Raw genomic sequence first — 5897 nt, forward strand, 5'->3', positions numbered from 1 at the left:
GGTACCAGGGGAGCCGGGCAAGGTAGGGTCAAAATTAAACGAATGGCAGAGGTGAAGCAATCAGATGCGCACGTCTTCTTTAAACAGACCCCTCCAGGAAAATGGAGAGAAAACGAAGCTTTCAAAGGAATATTAAAAAAAAAAAGAAGCGTTACTGTTCTGTTCTTTGTGATAAGAGATCACACACTTTAAATACCTATTGAACTCGCAGGTTAAGAAAGCTGCCACTCATCACGCAACAGATTAAATAACCGGTGAATTATGTGCTAGAAAAATTAGGATGGATTACACAAATATCTGTTAAGGCTATGATAAATATTTATAAACAATATCTTCCTTGCAGAACATGTCTCTGTCATTCATTTCACTGCAATGAAAAACCTGGAAACAATGGAACTAATGACTACATTGTTCCAAAGTTTAAGTAGTATATCTAATAAGGAAAATAATCAAATGAGCCAAATTCTTTATGAACACAACAGTGAGGCAATTAAAAATAAATGTGATTTTCCAGATCAAAACTTCTGGCTGTTAATTTGCTATATGGCACCTATCCTAAGTCATATGAGTTTCCCTTGCAAGCTGTTTTTATTTCGTGATACATTTTGAAATCCCCAGGAGCCTGGTCCTGGGAATCTGCCGTACAGACAGCTAGCCTGAAAACCAGGATACTTATCAAGTGTTTATAATCTGGGAAGATGAACTCTCAAGACAGGCCTTTGAGAACAAGCACTTTCTTGCCATTTGCGTTATGTTTGCAATGTGTTTCCAATGAAGATAATTTATTGATGCATAGTCCTCAGCTGGGGTGTGCGGGTTTGCTGCCGTGTGCAGGGCGAGCTCAGTGAGGACGAGGCGCGGGGCGCGAGGAGGTGCCCCCCCGCCTCCCCGCCGCGGCTTAAGGTCGCTACTGCGACAACACGGCGGTGGCTCTGTGGTGCAAATAGTACAGATGCAATTCAGTTTCTCTTATCTCCCATGGCCTCTGATGCTCTGCATCTGACAGCTTCTCTTGGGTTTGGTTTTTTTTTCCCCCCAATTTCTGCATTTCTGGGTGTCCGAGTTCAGGAGCAGTGGGGCAGGAGGGCTGCAGCCTCTGCGGGGTCGGCACGCTTATTTAACCCACAAGACGTCACCCTGCAGCTAGAAGAGCACACTGGCAGCCCGGCATATTCCAGCCAGTTTATTTGAAGCTGTATTTTAGTATCTGTGGGTTAGTAATGCAATTAAAGAACTCAGATACAGGGAAGGACAAACATAGGTTGTCCAACATTAAGGAGATGTTGGCATCCTGAGGGCACCATCCGGAGTCAGTGATCAGCTATTGATTAGACAACGGGTATTGTATTTACCCACATAGTTTCATTGGGTGAGGCTCAATGCAACGTGTTTTTATTTGGGAAACTTAAGGAAGATAATGAAAAATCTTGTAAAGGAGAGCCTAGCAGCCTTCATGCTTTCTTTTTAAAGGCTACAGATGTCTTGTCTTTCTTCTTTAAACTGCATGTGCATCCTCCCCACCTTCCAAAAGAGCAAGGCTAATAATAATAACAATAATAATACAGTATCCTGGAAATTTTCTACACGCCTCAAGAGAACTTTAATTTTTTCCAGAAACTGTTTTCTGACAACAGCCACCTCTTCTACTTTTCCTTTTACCCTGCCTGGACTGCCAGCGCCGCTGTGGCTAAGTTAAATGGCGTCTTTGAATGCGGGGCCTTTCCTGCAGAAAACACTTCTCTTGCTAACCGAACCCACGGTCAGCTCACCCCCAGTTTTTTCCTCCGTTCTGTGCCCTTTGTACAATTCCTGCTCTCCCCTTGCCACCGCCAGCCGGCACCGATGCCAGCGTTCATTTTGGCTTTTGCAGATAACACCAATGTGGTTAAAACTTGAGCTTTAACTCAGGTCAGTCTCAGTTAAAAACTGTGGTGCTGGGAAGCGCCAGCTCGCAGCCTGCCTGCGCTGCCAGCGTGGGTCGAAGCAATTGCTGTGTGAATTTTAGGCCCTGCCTCGTGTCTCTCCGTGTGCCCAAAGCGGCGGTGCAATACCCGGTGCCTGCCCGCCTCCGGGGGCTGTGGGTTTGTCAGGGTCCCAGTAGCCTTAAAACCAGACTGAAACACCTTTACGGTGATGGTTCAGTTGTTATTCCTTACATCTTTCTGGCTCCCGGATCCCAAGTGGACGAGCTCACCCGCTGCCCAAGCCACGGCACCCCGGAGCAAGGGGAGGCAGGGACGCAGCATTGAAAAGCCGGCTAGGCATCAGCCGGCAGCGTGCCGAGGTGAGAACGGACGCGGACGGAGGGGGAACTGCTCAGGGTTTGATGAACAGGTGAACAAAAAGCTGTGGCTGGGGTTGGATAACACCCCCGAAGAAGGAAAGTTACGGCACAGAAGCTGGAGCAGAAAATAAAGGGTGTTAGGGAGCGCCTTTTCCCACTGCAACCAGTTGTGATGCTGGTGATGCTCGCCGTGAGCCGGAGCTGCACGCCTCCGAGGTGCAGCGGGACGGCACGTTTCGGGTCAGCCTTTCTGCTGGGGGCTACAGCCGTGCTGCTCTTCGCCCAAAGGCACCCGCAGCTTCTGGAGTCACAGCCTGCGGCGTTCGCCTCTCAGGAAAGGGGAGGCCTCACGGGAGGAGAGAAACGTGAAGATTTTCCAAATTAATTTTTAAATGGTTTTTATATTGAACAGTGCTCGTAGACCAGTAAGTCCCAAATTTATCCAGACAGTAGGAGCTGTAACTTAGGTAAACACTTTGTACTTTGCATTTCCATAATACACATGTGCTTTAAGTCCCCGGTACTGCAAACCCCAGCAGCAGGTGGGACGTCCCTTCTGCTCGGCCCCCTGTCCCCCGGGGTAGGTCATGCGGTGAGCGGAGGGCAGTCCCGGCCCTGCCATGACGCCGCGGAAGCTCTGCAGGCTGCTGTGAAGCCCAAGCCCGGTTGTGCGCGATGAGGAGGATATATCTCCTTCGTTCCTCACATCCACAAACATCTCAACCCATCAGTCCGAAGCATCCCTGGAGAATATGTCCTGTTTTGCTCTTTCTCCCATCAATTGCATTCCCTTTCCCTGAGGGCTTTTTCTTTTCGTTTCTTTTTTTTTTTTTTTTTTTTAATCCCACAGCACTATCATGTTTGCCAGCCCCAACATCACGTTCCTCTCTTTCATCAGAAGACTGACTCATAGCATCTTTCAATTTGGACTTGCTTTTTTTTTTTTTTTCTGTGGGACTTTGGCCCAAGCAACCCAAGACACGAGGCATCCGCCCAGACCCGACACACAGCGAGGCATCCGCCCAGCACGGGGGTGAAACAGGACCCGGATTTTCTCCATCTTCTTTGCCCCTGGGAAGTTCACCATACTGTGACTATTGTGCCTGCATTTAGGTGCGATAGCTTGGCATTTCCCCTCCCTCCATGGGTGGCTGCTGCTCTCTAACCCTCCCGGCATCTGGCCACGGGGCTTTTAATTCCTTTGCTCCAGCCCGGTCCATCCCCGATGCGCCGGCGCTGCTGCCAGCTCCGGTTCCCATTCGTAAGGCAGCTTCTCGCAGCCACCGCGGCTCCCTCCGCTCTCGATCTGACGCTTTCCAGCTCCAGGCTCTGCAAGGAGAGGCACGAGGCAGGACGTGTGGAGCGCCCGGAGGAGCGGGTGAACGGCTTCTGGACCCGCACGCGGAGCAGCTTCTCCATCTGCCACCACGTCACGGGAATACAAAATGGCACCGAGTCCTACTTTTCCTCATTAGATGTGGGCAAACTTGGCTGGAGCACAAGTGCAAAAGCTCATCTTTCTTCAGCTGCTTGTAATTCATGCTGAGCAAGAGCATTATTTGGGGCTTAAGTCAGACTCTTCTAAGTAGGTCACAATTCTTCTTCTAGACACAAATTCCTGCCTCTGACTTCTCAGAAACATGGATTCTCAGTCTCTCCTGATTTGTGTAACACCTCAGGTGCCCTCTTATCAGCTTGATCGGCTCATCAGATGAATCCACAAAACAAACAGTTACTAAGGTGCTGCCTGCGCAGGGTTCAGTCTTGGAAAAGTTCCTCTGCCTTGGGTAGCAGCCATTTCTCTGTCTGATTTGCATGGCTGATTTTCCCATTTTAATGATGCTCCACTGTTAGCCCTGTAGCCAGGTAAAAGGACGTATCCTGCATCTCCTGCAGTCATTGCGTCAACGAGAGGACAAAAGGCTGCAGAAACGGCCAAGAAACTCTGGTCCATGTGGGGTTTGCCATCTGAAACAGATGCAGTGCAGTCCACGCCATAAAACGGAATTCATTTAGCGGTACAGAGATTGACTCCCCAAATCATCACAGCATGTGTTAGAACATCAGTCCTCTTCTTCTGCATAGCACTGTAAGGGGTTCGGACCACCAGTGATAACAGTGAGGGAGACAAACGAATGCAACGAGACAATATAGAATAGAGCGGAAGAGACTGCCACACAACACGACGCAAGGATGGTGTAGGGCTCTCTGCTGAACTGGCAGTACATGGCTTTATGGTGTTTCTGCAGGGTAGTTCTCATAGTCCACACCAGCTCACCTTCCTGTTGTTGAAAATTGCAGTGATTTGCTTGATTTAAGCCAAAAAAAGAGAGAAAGAAAGCTTTAGCCCCCTCAATGGAAGGATGAGTCTGACCTTTAAAAACACTAGTCGCAAGTATGAACCAACCCACCACCGTATCTCTCGCTGGAGCTGGAGACTTGCAGGTAAATATGGTTTTTAGTGAAGTCGTCTGGCCCAGGGAGACTATCCGTAGGGGTGGATAGCTCTCATTAGAAGACAGATGTTTGGACATTTATCTGCATCACAATCCCAGATGGTTTTTATTCCTCGATTGCCGCTTTGGTGTGCAGCGGTAAAATGCTGGAGCTGGATCACAGCTTGTTTCTGTGGTCACCTTTGTATCACTGAAATGAGTTGAAGTGTTATTTTACAATGGCATACAGGATGCCCGCAGGCTTTTATGTTTTATTTTTGTTTCGGTGAAGTTATTTTCACTTCCTCTTCTGAAAAGAAATAAAATGTTAAACGTCTAATTGAATAGACTGTTGGAAAAGCCGCATAGGAAGGTTGAGCACATGAACTTCTGTGAAGCAAATGTCTTTGTTTCCAGTCTAGTGATAGCAAGTATTTATTGGCATTTTCCTTCCACAGGGGCGTTAACAATTATAATTTGCTAGTACGTACATCATGAGTACTTTTCAGAGTTTGAACAGAACATCTGTTGGTCAAAGATGAAAAAACCCATGAAAAAAAATAATCTATTTTTCCAGGGTTATGAATCTAACAGCATCACAAATTATCCATAGGAAAACATTTCAAAAGCCTGAACTTGCACTTATGGAAAAAGGAACACAGATAGAGGAAACAGATAAATATGCGTTGTGTTAGAAGGCTTTGTTTTCTGAAATGATATATTGTTCCGGAGAAGCGGTTAACAAACAAATTATTGTCTGTGTCCAATACAGCCAGATCTTTGGTTCCACCGAACAGATGTTGAGGTGAAGCAGATTAAAGCTTAATTCACAATAGGGCTGTACCACAGGAAAGGTGCCCTGAGTTTATCTATTGTTAAATAATATAATTTATCGTCTTAGAGGGCTACGGAGCAATTTCTGTTCCTTTTCTACTTTTTGAACAAAGATTTATAAGATAGATAATCCCCAATTTTAGATATTTGCCGCAGGTTCTATTTGAAAGAATTTCCCCAAAGACTGATAACCCCTTTTTTTCCCTTAACCACAGTCAAACCAGTGAACTAATATGATGCTTGCTTCAAATAAACGTATTTGCTGCCTCTGTGCATGATAAGTTTTCATTTAGTCTATGATCAGCTGACAGTATGCAAGTTTGCAGATACCAGTAATTGAATAC

Source organism: Balearica regulorum, chromosome 13 (genome assembly GCF_011004875.1).
Source record: "Balearica regulorum gibbericeps isolate bBalReg1 chromosome 13, bBalReg1.pri, whole genome shotgun sequence".
Taxonomy (NCBI): Eukaryota; Metazoa; Chordata; class Aves; order Gruiformes; family Gruidae; genus Balearica; species Balearica regulorum.